Genomic DNA, 14,553 nt, shown 5'->3' with positions numbered 1-14,553 from the left:
GGGGGGTTCGCGCTCGGGGATCGCGGCGGCGCTCGGGTAGCCCCGGTTGCGGCGGGTCCGGGGGGGCCCCGCCCGCCCTCCTTCGCCTCGGGCCGTGCCCGGAGCGCTCGGTGGTCCCGGGGAAGCGCCCCCGGCGGCGGGAGCGGCGGGCGGGCTCACCCGCGCGTGGCGGCGCGGCGCGGGCAGCCGCTGCCGTTTCCATGGAAGCGGCTTCTCCCGCTGCCCGGGGGGTCATCAGCGGCCCCGCAATTAAAAACTAATTGCTTTGCGCGCCCCCTCCATCTCCCCCCTCTCCGCCCCCCCGGTGTTTGCGGCGGCGCGGGGATGCTGCACCCCTGCGGGAGCAGGGAACCTGTTGGAATCTGAGTGGAACTTGCGCGACGCTTCGCTCTCCCTCTCCCTCTCTCTCTCCCTCTCCTTCCCTTCCCGCCCCTCTCTCTCCTTCCTCTCCCCTCTCCCCCGGTGCCCCCTGCCGCAGCCGCGCCCCCCGCCCAGCCGGGCGCGCTCGGGGCGCTCGCCCGGCTCGGGCGCTGCGGCTGGAACGGGCGCTGGCTGCTTCAGTGTGGCTAACGAGGCCCCCCGAGCGGGGCCGGTTGGGTTCTCTCCGCGGCACCCTCGGGCTGCGGTGTGCCCGGTGCGTTGGGCGAGCCCCCCACCCCGCCCGGCATCGCTCCCCGCCGGGCCGGGAGCCGCAGCAGCGACTGCGCTCGTGTCCGGTGGCTTCGGTTCGAACATCCCCCGTTAACGCCGTTCACGTTTCCAGTATGTCCGTGGGGCGGCGCGGGGCCGCACGGCCGTAGGAGCGGGTGCTGTGTGCGGGATGTTTGGGAAGAACAAGAGGCCATTGAACGATCTGTTGAATCCCGCTCGTAGGAAAGGGGGGACGAAGGGGCCGCCAGCCCGGCGAACAAAGAGCTTTATTCACAGCCTGTGTACATGTCCATGCCTTCCCCGCTCTTCCCGGGCGGCCTTTTTGGTGGGATGGTGGTGGGGGGAGATCGCCGGGGTCGTTTTCAGCTTGTTCCCCCTGCGGACGGGGCCGGGGCTGGTGCCCTCCCGCCGGCTCCGGCGAGGGCTGCGCTTCCCGGCTGCGCTCGCTTGCGCTGGGCAGCCCCGAAGGGCGACTCTGCCCCGATGCCGGCGCTGCGCAGCCCCGAGCCCATTCCGGGGAGCCGGAGCGAAGGAAAGGAGCCACCGCGGCGGCTCTTTGCCGGGGAAAGGCTCCGCTCCGGCTCCCCCGCGCCCGGGGTTCCTGCGGTCGCCGCGCTGTAGCTTCTCAGATGTCTCGTCACAAGGTGCTGTTTGTGTGTTCGGTGCTTTTCGCTGCCTGGTGAGTCTCCCGCCGGTGTGACCTGGGAACTCTGGTCCTGGGAGAGACGCTCAGATTGGGAATACGAGCCCGGCTCCTGGACGGCCGCGTTCATCCTTTGTTTTGCTGTCTTGCTCACCTCAAATTCTCTAAGAGCAGTTTTTAACTGGAGGCCAGAGTGATCCCCCGGCAGGCTCAGCCTGTTCTCCGCTGCCCAGCCAACGGGTGGAACTGTGATTTGGGATCGCAGAGCTGCTGAAGGCAAACAAAAGCAGGGCTGGATGCTGGCTCGCACTGGCTGTGCACTGGCTGTGCCTGACCCGAGCACCGGGGTGAGAAGCACCGTGCGGCGTGAGCTGAGGTTGTGGTAAGACAGATATTTTGTGGTTGCGGTGCTGTGTTGTGAATCGCAGCATAAAATCCCAGACTGTCTGCGTTTAGGTGAAATTTCCCTACAGCTGAGGAGCTTTTTTTCCTTTTTCCCCCCCATTCTCCCCCTTTTCCAAGCTAACGGTGTTATTTCGCTTCAGTGTTCAGCGAAGAGAGAATTAGTGTGAGGTGGCAGCGTCAGCGCTGAGCGCAGAGTGCTGTCGTTGTGTCTCCTGCACGGTTGCCACCCGAGGCACAGCGGTGCCAGCGCTGTGTCACCGCCGTGGTGGCACCCCGTGATGCGGAGCGCGGCTGAGGGTTCTGCTGCCTCCTTTCACCGAGGCGACTGGAGCAGCAATAGGCAGCAGCGAGACTTGGTTTGGGATGAGCCTGTGCGATCGCGTGGATCCGTGTGTGTCTGTGCTTCCTCTCCAGCCGCTCTCGACGCTTTGCGGTTCGTGGAGCTCCTGATGCCCCTGTGCAGCAGGGCGAGGGCTGAGGAGCGCTCTCGGCTCACTCTGAGGCGCTTGGGCAGCACCGGGCTGGAACTCGGAGTCTGTCTGCGCTGGCACTCGGCACTTCAGGGAGAACAACTTTCCAGCAGAAGCCTCAGGAGGTGTTTGGAGACGGCGTCGGCGTGGAGCCGCGACCTGGCCGTGGCACGGAGCTGCGAGGGGCTGGCCAGGGCTGGTTGTGGCTGCAGCCTCCGTGTCTGCCGACACCAAAAAGGCCCGGGAGAAGCCCCCCACGAAGGCAGCGGGCGCTCCCAGCACGGCTGCGCTGAGCCAGGCTCCTTTGTAAACACAGAGTGAGTTTCCAAGGAGCCTTTGTATGCAAGCGAGGCGAGTCTGCTCGTCCCTGGCCTTCAGCAACGCGCGCTGCGTTCTGCATGCGACGCAAACACCGGCGGGGAAGGGGCTGGGGAATAAAGTGATCCATCTGGGTTGCAGCTTGGGCTCATTTGTCTTGCGTGTAGGCAGTTGAGCCCAGGTTTATAAGCACGACAATCTGGTTTGAAACCACTGCCAAGGAGGCTCCTGAGGATGGGAAGGCGAGGAGATGGCTCTGCTCCGTGCGTGCTCTGCTCTGAGGAGGGGCGGCTGTCAGCACCTTCTGCAGGATGGACATCCCCGGGGTGGACGCTGTTGGATGGACACCGCCGGGATGGGCGCTGCCGGTGTCCCCTTGGCACGGGTGGCCGCTGTTGGTGCGCAGAGGTGGCCGTGGTGGCAGGAGGCCGGAGAAGAGCCGCGCTCCCCGGGGACCCCCGGCCGTAGCAGCGGCCGTTCTGCTGATGCTGCGCTGCCGTCGCCTTTGTTTGCCTTGCGCTGTCTTTCCTGGTGTGTAAATAAAGAAGGCTTTGTAATCAAACAGCGCTGGCTCCGTCAGCCGGGCGCTTGGCGAGCCTTCCCCCGGCCCTGCCAGGACCGGTGGGGCCGTGCCTGTGCCATCCATCGGTGAGCTCTGCCCTATTGCCGGGTGGAAAATGGGTCAGCTCCTTAACCCTGCGTCTGCCTGAGGCCACCCGGAGTAAAACCCGTGTTCCAGCCTGGATACACCCTCTGTTTGAATGGACCATCCAAGCACTCCTCAGAACACATTTGCTCATAGAAAGCAAAGCCACCTTCCTGCGTGTAGGCAGAGTTTTTTGGATGTTTCTCTTGAATGGCTGTTTTCCTAGGGATTATTGTCAGACTTTGTATAGGGGTTTTGACAACCTGTTCCTCTTCTGGGTGTTGGTGGCACTTGGTGGTACTTGTGTCAGGAAAGCAGGGGCTCCCTCCTGAATCCAAACATTTCGGTTCCTGTCTGCGGCTCCAGATCTGAGCAGGCTCCAGGAGAGGAGCGTGAGGCTGCATCCTTCCCTGGAGCTGAGCCAGGAAGTGAGTACTTAACACAGTGGTTTGAGAGCACAAGCAAAGCTGGACACACAGCCAGTGTCTACCGAGAAACTGGATGCTACACGTTAAAAAAAATAAGTTGTGCTTGTTCCTCCGGGGGACATTGTGAGGTGCAAACCCACCGGCGCTAAATAAAGGGACGCTGTGGAAACCTGCCACGAAGGAGAGACCCTAGGTGGAATGTTGTAATTAGGAGTGGTATGTACTTGTTTAAGTTCCATAAATCAGTCTCTTTCCCGGGACGTAATTGCACGCTGCCGAGAGCAGCTGCTGCTGCGGTTCCTGGGGAGCTCCACCACAAAAGCTTTGAAGGTCGCCCGGCGTGGGCTCAGGCGCTTCAGGGCAGCGTGCTGGGGAAGAGGGTGGGTTGGGATGTGTGGCAGGCGAGGTGGAAGGGAAGTGCCACGAGGCTTGGTTCGCTCTCTCTCGGCTCTGTGGATTGGACGCAGTGAGCTGTCGGCCTGCCCTGCCCCGCCGCGATGAGCCGGCGTTTGTGGCTCAGCCACCGGCTGCATTTAGTTATTCCAGTTTTTAATTTGCAAGGGCAGGGTGAGCCCCAGCTGCGATACTGTGGCTGCAGGCGACTCCTCTGATGGCCCTGCCCATGTGTGACCACCACCCGCCTGCTGTCAGCCTTTTTTGCTGTGGAAACAGTTTTTCTTCTTCCCGGTGTCCTCGTTACCTGTTGAACCTCTCGGTTTTCCTGCTGTGTTGCACATCAGGCTCTCACATTTTTGCAGGGTGTTGAGTTGGGTGTTGGGGAGCCCTGCAAGCCACTGTATGCTGCTGGATGAGGCTCTGAAAACCCGAGTTTTGTGTCAGTCTTTTCCACCCATCCCAAATTCCAGCAAGGAATGCAGATCCCCAAGGAGATTTGGTTCTCGGGGTTTCTCGGAGCCGTTGCTGAGCCCTCACCCGCAGTATGTGCCTGGTGGCTGCTTGCATTTAAAACACTTGGCTGGGTTGTGCCAGGGACATTTGCTGCCCTCCCTCCTGGTTATTTTAGACCAACAATGTCCCTCTGTAGGGTTGGGCTGGCTATTTTTACCCTGTGGTGTGGTTTTAATTTACTGTGTTCTTCTGTGGTTTAAAAACTTGAGCATTACAAAGACTCTGCCCTTACCAAATTCTCAAGGTGAATCAGTAGAATATTTGATACCCCATTAAGTTCCAGTCTGAAGGATCAAAGAGATACTTAGGCGCATCTCTTTGCTCAGAGATATAAAACTTTTGTGGGCTGTAGCTTAACTGGAAAATGTCTTTAGTTTTGCTTTTTTAGGTTTTTTTTTTTTTTGTCCCTGGAAGTGCTGACAGCTCCTTGATGTTGGTTTGCTGACAGTCTCACACAGAGGTGCTGCCTGCTGGCAGGTCTGTGGTGGGTTTGCTGTGGTCCTGCCCAAATGACACAGCCCAGGTGCCCCCTCCCCTCTTAGTGGCAGTCCCAGTCAGGTGCCAGCATTGGAGGGGGAATAGTCTCTTTACAGTAACTGACTGCCAATAGGTTTTAAAGCCCAGGTGTGCATTTGGCAGTGGAAAAAAAGTTGTGTTGGAAACTCTCCTCCTCTGCCAATCCCAGCTGTGAAGTTTTCTCTCAGTAGTTGCACTCCTGGCTTGAGCCTTCCCTAGGAAATGTCCCATTTTCTCTTGGCTGAGCAGTGGCAGCCCTGGGGGCTGGAAATGTCTACCTGCAGATCAGGGAGATGCCAGTGAGCCATCAGAGCCAAGGCTGCCTACAGGGTCATGTCACCTTTTAAAGTTGTGCTCAGACTGGAGGAGTTGGGTGTATAAACCCCTGGGTTCAGGTTACGTCTGGAATAAACTGCTCTGATCTCGTGGTGTCCTCTTTTAGCAGTTAGTGAGCCTGTATCTGATTTATGATCTCCTCCAAGGTCTGCTTCCAGACTGGAAATGTCACTGCATTCCCCACGCTGTCAGCAGGGCTCTCGAGCCGGTGGCTGTGACTGCACCTCTGCAGTGGGGCTTTCCCTTCACAGAGAAGCACTTGGGTGCTGGTCCCAAATGTGATGACTCTTGGACCTGAGGCACCTCAACGTTTGGTACAGAAATAGAGCAGTAATGCTTTTATAGAGATTAATTTCTCGTGGACAGCATGAGACCATACTGGGGCAAGCTCCAGCAAGGCTGGTCTGGGAGTGCTGGTACTGTGGGTGGGGGCCCAGCGGGGTCCTGGGGCCACTGGCCTGTGTGGCACCTCCTCTGTGAGGTGAGTGCACCCCAGACCCCCGCTCCTGTCAGCTCTTGCAGTGTGTATCCCTCTGCAAAGTGTGACAGGAAGAAAGAAATATGAAGCAGCAAAGTGACATTCCCTCCCTCCCCTTCTCCCCCCGTGCAGCAATAGAAATACGAGTCTGAGTCTGCAGCGTCAAAAGAGAGATCAGAGTAATCGGATCAAGCATGAGGAACTGCTTGTTGCTGCTTCCCTGTTTTTAAATGAGGCTGCCTGGCAGCTTCCCTGGCAGAGCACTTTCAACATTACTCGTGTTCAGCTTTGGAGCTGGGGTTGCAGCAAAGTCGGGCTCTGTGAGAATTGGGCTGGAAAGGGAACTTTCTGTGTCGCCTCTGGGCTAACACGCAGAAAGAAAGGCTCCATGTGCCCCCATGGCCCTGGTTTTGTAGCTGAGCAGAGGCACATCTGTCCCTAATTCTGCAGAGAGAGCGTTCTCACTTCCTGCATTTATCACAGTGATGCTGCTCTGGGATGTGCTCCGTGATGCCAATACATCCCTGACCTTGGAAAAGCACCGTGACTTTCTCCAAAGCCGCTTCTGCCTCGCTGCCCTGGCGTGGCACGGGATAACTCTGGGCAGCAGCTGCCCTCTGTCTGTGGAGAGGTGTTGAAATGGTCCAGCTGGGTCAGACCAGGGGGGAGAGCTGCTGGCTCAGCTGCAAAGGCTTCTCTTTGTGCAGTGCCTCTGTGCTGGCTGGGTGCAAGTGGACATCCATCATCCATCCATCCATCCATCCATCCATCCATCCATCCATCCATCATCCATCCATCATCCATCCCTCCATCCATCCACCTGCCCACCCACCCCAGTTTTTAATGCTGGCACTGCTCCAGAGCATCTGGACAGTTGCCTGCACTGCTGCAGTGCCTGTGGTCACAGAAACCCTGCATTGCTCCGTGGAGTTTGGTTGTGAGGTTGTTCTGCTAATCCTGAATGGTTTCATAGTAATGAGAACCTGAAATATCCACATGTAGAGGGCTGTTGCTGTACTGCGTTTGTTTTGCATTTCATTCTAAGCTGTTTTGCTTGGAAACATGGTTGGACCTCTTTGCCTGTGCTCCCATTGCCTCTTTGATGTCTTCGTTCCTGTTGGCTAATGCAGACATGGTGTTAGAAGCCTGGTGGGAACAGGGAAACTCCCAAGGGTTACTGCTCCCGCTTTTCCCACTCTGTATGGAATTAGGTGCTGTTTTCAGCTGTTTGAGGACAGCCCTTGCCATGCACTCACAGGCTCTGCTAAGCACAAAGCCCGCTGTGCTGGTTTGGGTGTCAGCAGCTCTTACAAAGCCTTCGTGCCCAGATCTCTGCCTGCCTTGCTCGGGGAGGGCTGTGGGTGACGGGGTAGCATGCTCAGAGCCGAGATCCCGAGCAGTGCCGTCCCTGTTATCGTTTTTGTGACAGCCTGACTGGGCTCCCTGGCGCTGGGGAAGCTGCCTGACAACCATCAAAGCCCTGAGCGCTTGTCATCAGCGGCCGGCAGCTTTGTCAGGCGGAGCGCTGGGGGACGCTTGGTTTGTTAGGACTCCTCGGAGCCAGCCAGCTTTTCCAGGCTGGGCTCAGCAGGAACGAACAAAGCCAAACCCTGCTTGCCTTGGGAAGAGTTGTCTTGGAGTTGGCTTGACAGCAGTTCCAGGTCTGCGGGCAGATTCGTTCCTTTGCCGCCCTCGTTTGCTGCGGCGCTGTGCAGCCTGGAGAAGCAGCGTGCGGTTCCCCGGGTTTGCAGGAGGATTCCTGTCCTGGGGGATGAGAGGCAGAGCAGGTCCCTGTCTGGAGCAGAGCAGTCAGGCACTGTGACACCCCTGTCCTGTGTAGGTGCTTGTGGTGACTCGTGCTGGGATGAGGCAGAACCTGTGTAACCTGCTCCTGCTTCTTGGCCGTGGTCGCTGTTGGAGGGTGGATGCAGGGAAGGTTTCTCTTGGTGCAAAAAACACGAGTGTGATTTCTCCTTTGGCACTTTTCTCTTCTGCTCTTCATTTACTGTGATTTTACGGACTGCTTGGAATGAAGACTCGTGTCATTCAGAGCCTGTGTCTGGGGTCACAACACACAGTGGCTTTTCTTGCCCTGTCACAGTTAAAGGCAGTCTTCCTCAGCTCCTGGTCTGTGGGTGGCTCCAGAGGAGACGTTACTCATCCCTGAGTAGGCAGAACCACCGAAAGCGAATCCCACGCTGAGGTTGCTGAGCTCTGTCCACACAAACAGCTTTTCCTTCGATTTAAAGGTCTTACAGCCTTAATCGTTCCCCAGAATCTTTAACAGAAGGTACAGGTTTAATCAACTCCCTGAATCCATAACTGCCAGGTATTGCTTCCTCAGCACGAGGAGCAGAGCCGTGCCTCTCCCTGGGAAGGGTGAAGATTAAAGCGGGATAGACGGGAGATTAACGGTGCTCCCTTCAGACGTCGCCAGGGAAAGGGGGAGACGCTCCCAGCCCAGGAATAAAGGAAATACTTGGAGGCAAATCACTTACTGCTCTGTAGGAATCCGTGGAGCCTTGTAAACAGAGGCTTTATAGCAAACCCAGTGCTGTGGCTCTTAAATCACTCTGGGAGAGTTTTGGATGCACAGTTAAAGGACGACTCGCTCCTCCAGGCTCTCATTAGCCAATTGGATCCAAAATTTCCGTGTTAATGTTAGGATGTGTGTGCAGTGCAGCTCAGGAAGGTCGGTCCAGCTGTCGGGTTTGGGGTACTCTGGTTTTTGTTGAGGCTGGGTGGATCTATTGATCTCATTCCTGTTTTGGAAGGGGGAGGTTTAGCAAGAGTCCCATTAAATGGGATTTCAGTGTTTCCTACAGAACGATTCTTTTTAAGTTCCTACAAGAATAAGTCTCTTGTGGACAACCTGTTGTATTCACAAGCCACTGCTTCTTCCTCTCCTTCCCCTCATGCACTGCACCCCTCTAAATCTGACTTCTTTGGACAAGGCAGGACAAGGAAATGAAAATTCTCCGTGGGTGATAGGGCTGTGGGGGTGTAAAAATCCTGTCCGAAGGTAGGGAGTGACTGAAACGATCCTGCAGGAAATAAATGAGGATTAATAAGCTATTTTCAGCCTGGTCATTTGCTTCTTCCCAGGGAGAAGTGACCAATCCAGTGGGTGTCCTGAGGGAGGAGGGGATTTTGTGCTGGAATTAATGTGGATGTTGGTGGGTGTGCATGGACAAGGAGGATATTGGAAGAAAGTGCTGGGATCCTCCTCCTCCTGGATTTCACTGCCCAAAGAGAAAATCTTGCTGAAAACTGTCCCTGAATCCTCTGGGAAACCTTTGGAAATGCAGCTCCTCGTTGCTTTTTGTAAAATGTCTTTGTAGCACTTGAGGATGCTGGCGTCCATTAAAGACACAATCCAAAGCCATGTGAGAGTTTTAATAACTTGGTATTTTTGTTGTGCCAAAAAATCCAATTACATACGGAATCACTTTTCCTTTATAAAGGTCTGGGAAAGTGTTTGCTAAACTGCTGTGGAAGCGGCATTTCAGTGAACCAGCTGAAAAGTCACTTTTGTCAGTTTAATGGCTGTAATAAAATGGTCCATCTTGGGGGGGGGCGAGGGAGGGGGACAGAAAAGCCTCTCTGAAATTGGGATCTTTTAATTTTAAATTGGTTCCTAGGATTTATAAGGATTTCAAAGGCAGATGGAGAGGGAAGAGCTCTGGGTAGGTGTTTGAAGCAGCTTGTCCCTGTTTTTCTGAGAAATATACAGATCCCATAGATGAAGTATTTACGAAATGGACACGAAATACACACGTATATACAGAAAATGCACAGAGCCAAGCACAGGGAGGTGTTGTGGATGGCTGGGGGCTCGTGGCTGTCAGGCAGGGTGGCCCTGGGGGCTCTGCTGTCGTGTCCTCAGTGCTCTCTGTGATCTTGGTGCTTGTTTCCCACCCATCCTGTTTGTCTGGTCTCCTCTTGGAGTGGCTTTTTTCAGCCTTCATTTGTCCAGATTATCAGCATGCAGAGGAGAGCTGCCTGGTATTTACATGATTTAGTTGTAAATATGGTTAAGTGTTGATAGATATTGTTGTCATAAGTGCTTACAGCTCCTGGACTGATTACTGAATTTCTTATGTGGGAATCTGTACAAGCTCGGCGTGCGAGCAGCTTCCCAAGGGAGGAAGGAGCTTGTGGTTTCCGTGTGGAAATCAAAGCCCAGATGTGGCTGGAGTGGGTGAATTTATGGGGGAAGTACTGTCGGCTTTGGTTGGCAACAACTGGGGCTCCGAGGCTGTGATGAGGGGAAAAGAAAAGGCTCTTGTTGCCTGTTTTTGTGGGAACAGATGCTGTTCTGTGGAACAGCTATTGGGGGCTGATGTGCACAGGGAACATCTGTAGGGTCGTGCACCAGGGCTCCGGCTGAGGGATGCTCGTCGCTGCCACTGGGCTGATGGAACAAATGTGTTATTTGCTGCTAGTTTTATTTTTAATTGACTGATGGGCTCTGCTTGAACCGCCCTTGTTTAGCAGTCTTATTTCCAGAATGTTTTACATCCCTGCTCAGAACCCTGAATTTGCAAACGAGTGTTTCTGGGAAGTGTCTCTCTGAACGCAAAGAGCCTGGATTTGGCACAATCCTCTCCGGGAGGGTGGGGATTGTGGAGGGTTCTGTGATCCTGATCGTGGTCCTGAAAACCTGCGGATCTTTTGCATTTGCCCACAGAAAGGGAGATTTGTGGGGGTGATTTGGAGTTCTGAGGTTGGAACGGTTATTAGGATAAAACACGGGAGGAGAGGCCAGCTGTGTTGTGCGTGGAGGGGATTTGTGGATGTGCTGTTCAGCTCAACGCTGAATTTAGGGCAGAGATAAAAGCCTCTCCCCACCCCGAAGTGCTTCTCTGTGTGATGCCAGCACTTAAATCCTCGCAGCGCTGGCTCGGCGCGGGCTGCGGGAGGAGAACCTGGGAGCTGCATCCCAAATCCTCGGCGCCGGGGCCTCGCAGCGTGCGGAGCGAGAGCAGCACGGCCCTGCCCACCCTCCCTGCCTGCCTTCCTTGCTTTAGAGCTGCTTTCTCGGAGTGCAGGCAGGTTGGAAGGAGCTCTGTTCCCTCCCAGGCAAAACCTGTCCCTTTGGAGGGAGCTGCAGCAGCGTGTCTGGATCCGCAGCGAGCTCTGGCAGCCGCTCTGCCTGTCAGCCCCCCGACTCAGGACTGTTTTGCCTTAAGGGGGGAAAATCCCCCAAAACCCTTCACTTGTGGGATCAGGAGGGAAGGGAGAAGAGGAGCCCCAAGTACTTAGTATGGGCAGTGTGAGCTTTGCGGAGTCACACATCCAGATGGATTACATGAGGAACTTGACATCTTGTTTAAAAACAAATCATTCATTATGTAGCAGTGAATAATCAAGCATTACAGTTTCATCTCTGGAGGTTCCTTTTTTGGTTGGAATTTTGATAGTTCAGTAATTAAAAGCTGTAAGCTATTACACTGTCTACATGTTGATCAATTGGTAATTAAAAAGTTGATGATAGATATGGTATTTCATGGGACTGGTTGGTTACGGTCAGATTTCCTTCGTGTGTTTTGAAAATTGTCGTTTAACTTAACACTTAAACGTTTTTCAATATTCATGGGCTGTTTTACTTGATTTTTATAAATGCCTTTTAATGATCACAATTTGCATATGGTAATTTAGAATCAGAGAATCGTTTAGGTTAGAAAAGCCCTGTAAGATCATCGAGTCCAACCATTAACCCTGCACTGCCGAGGCCACCACTAAATCATGTCCCCAAGTGCCACATCCACACGGCTTTTAATCCCTCCAGGGGTGGTGACCCCCTCTAGGCAGCCTGTGCCAGGGCTGGACAACGCTTTAAGGGAAGGAATTTTGGCAGTATCCAACCTAAAGCTCCCCTGGTGCAGGATCTGCTGAGCCCCTCGCGGCTGAGGCGCTTGGAGGTGAGCTTGATAACACAATCAGGGATAAAGCAGTCCAAAATGAAGGAAAACTGGGTTGGTAATGGCCTCCGTGATGGAAGATTCATTGCTTCAGGAGTCTAATCTGAGACCAAAATGAAGCCCAAACCTGACAGTCTTCAGAGCATAATGCAAGATTTACTGCTCTGCCACACTCAAGAGATTAAAAATAAAAACAGCCATCCTCCAAAACACCCTTCCTGTGCCTGCAAAACTTAGGGAAAACCAAGGGGTTTTGCGTCTTTTGAGTAAAAAACCACAAAATATCCTCAAACAAAATGGTTTTGCCCTGTGTTTGCCATGGCATGAAGAGTCCTTTTCCTGACACGTGTGGCCCCAAGTGGAGGGGCAGAGGGGGGACGATTTGGGGTGGCTCTGGCAGTGAGGATGTTGTGCTGGGAGGGATCCTCGCCCTGCTGAGGCCGTGCACTGCCCTGGTCTGGATAATCCTGGATGGAAGCTGCTGCCAGGGCGTTTGCTGGGTTGGGAATCCTGCTGGAGTGGCCCCTGGCTGGGCCGGTGCTGCTGTGGGGCTGGCACCGTGCCCTACCTGAGCTGCAGCCCTGGCACTGCTCACCCAGCTTGGCGTGCACAGGGAGAGCAGTTTGAGGTCCCTGCCACCCTGATCTAGTGGAAGACACCTTCCCATTGAGCCTGTCAGTCCTGAAGAAGCCTGGAATGGCGGGGGAGCTCATCCCTAGCTGCACACCTGAGGAGGTACCTGGTTTGGGTCATGCCTCCTTCGTGGTGATGCATCCTTGGCACTGGACTGGTCCAAGGAGCCAAAAAGTGAAAGCTCCAAACACTGGATCCTTCTAAAGGGTGAGCCCTCCCCAGCCCTCACCCCTGATCCCTGGGATGTCCTTCTGAACTCCAGTACAGAGTGATCTGCATCCTCCTGTGGTGTCAATGCCTGCAGTGGCTTCACCTGCTCGCTGGGGACAGGAACAGTGTTGGAGTGACCGGTTCTGCTGGAGATGAAGACAGAAGAGCAATGCATCACGTGTGTCCTGGAAAGCCCTTGGTTTAAAAACCACTTTGTCCCGAGACACTTGTTGCTTTGTGACAGCTGGTTCCAGTAATTTGTTTTTATAGGGCAGTTTGTAGTAAATGAATGACACGTTGAATATTTTAGCGAGATTTTAGATTATCTAAAGAATGTTTTCCGGTTTACTAATTGGTAGATAATGCTGAATACATTGATGCTGACATGAGCAAATGGATGGAAAATGATTTTGAAGCGAGCCTCATTAGAAGATGCTCTAATTCAGTCAACAGGAGATGTCAACTCGTGGCCGTGTGTGCTCGGACCCAACTGCGCAGCGCTGCCTTCCCAGGTCTGTGCTAATTGCAGGAGACGTGGGGCTCTTGGTGAGGCTCCTTACAGCCCATGACAGGCTCTGGAATTGCCCTGATAGAAGGCAGTAAGTGACTAATTAGTGATCTTGAAGAGCTCCTTTTGGCCTCTGTGCCGTCCTCAGCCAGGCGAGGGTTGACTTTTGGAATCAGACTTTTTCTGGAAAACACCAAAGAGAAGCAAACCGAGGGTGGCTGGGCGTGCCTGAAGGTGTGCTCAGGTGGGCAGGGTGCCCAGGTGAGTTTCTGGAGGCAGGCACTGGGTTCAGAAGGGTTCCCAAAGGCCTGATTCTCGTGGTGATACACGCAGAATACGCTGAAATGTGTGGGTTGTTCCTTGGTGATCAGATCCTCAGAGTTGCTCCTGACAAGCAGTGACAGTCCAAAAGTGCCTTGCTTTAACCCAGAGGGAAGGTGGGTTTTGTTGTCTCCTCAGGTAATAAATCCCTGCAGTGTCTGGTGCTCCAGGTCCCATTTATTGTACAGAGCAGGAGATTTTTCACTCCCACAGATTAGGATCTGCCTTTTTTTGGGTCTTCCATCAATAAAATTAACTTTTCCCTTTCTCTGTGCATCTGTGAAGGATGTTGCTTTGCTCTCTTGCAGGCAGTGTCTGAAGTTTTGAATTCATAAAGCTGGGTGTGCTCAAATCTCATGTTTTCATTCCCTGGAGACAAAGGGGGGCACTTGGTGCCTGTGCAGCTGCAGCCCAGTGTTAACCCTTTGTCCTTCAGGCTTTGTTTTGCGTGAGAAATCGTGGGAAGGTTTTACCAAATGTGATAATTCTATGGGAAAAGTCCTTTATTTCATGTATTTGGGAATGCTCAGAAGTTAAGAGATTTCTGTAAGGTGATTGATTCTCAAAATGCAGCCAAGTACAGTGGGCAGCAAGACTGGGGGAGTCCTAGGGATGTTTGGCAGAATACCCAAACCATCCAACCCAACCAACCAAAACATATTTCTTACTTGTCTGAGTAGAAATGGAGCAGTTTGGGGTTAACTTTTCTGGGAGTGAGTCCTCAATTTCCCGAGGCTGATCTCTGCAGACACATGGAGGATAAAAGCTGCTTCGGGAGGAAAATGAGGGAGCAGAGTCCTTTACCAAAGCCGCTTTCCAGGCAGAGGATGATCAGGAAAAGCTCTTCCAAAGGGGGGGAAAACCTCAAAAAACCCCAGGCAATCAAGTTTCAGCTTTCACCTGTCACCACAGGCTTGCCAGGGGCATTCAGATGGTAGCTGGAGCCTTGCTGAATTTTCACTAATGTCTAAAATTAATCAAAATGAGTGTTATCCACTTAGTGCATAATCCCTTCTGTAGGCTGTGTGTAGGCATAATCAAGGGATGCCAAATGTATTACATTACCTGGGATATTTGGGGATATTTTTATTCTACTCAAAGTAATCTGCAAGATCTGATATGAAGAGACACAAAAGGTTAGTTGAAAGCAGACAAGA

General features: G+C 53.8%; 1 protein-coding gene across 4 annotated transcripts in view; it reads left to right on the top strand.

The window, feature by feature from the left end:
• CADM1 (cell adhesion molecule 1) overlaps nt 1-14,553 on the top strand; it is a 131,725-nt gene that overhangs the window by 560 nt on the left and 116,612 nt on the right. The window lies entirely within an intron of this gene.

The sequence above is a fragment of the Pyrgilauda ruficollis genome, unplaced genomic scaffold (genome assembly GCF_017590135.1).
Source record: "Pyrgilauda ruficollis isolate IOZ18807 unplaced genomic scaffold, ASM1759013v1 scaffold126, whole genome shotgun sequence".
Classification (NCBI taxonomy): domain Eukaryota; kingdom Metazoa; phylum Chordata; class Aves; order Passeriformes; family Passeridae; genus Pyrgilauda; species Pyrgilauda ruficollis.
The sequence above is the reverse complement of the archived record's forward strand: the minus strand, read 5'-3'. Positions and strand labels throughout refer to the sequence as shown.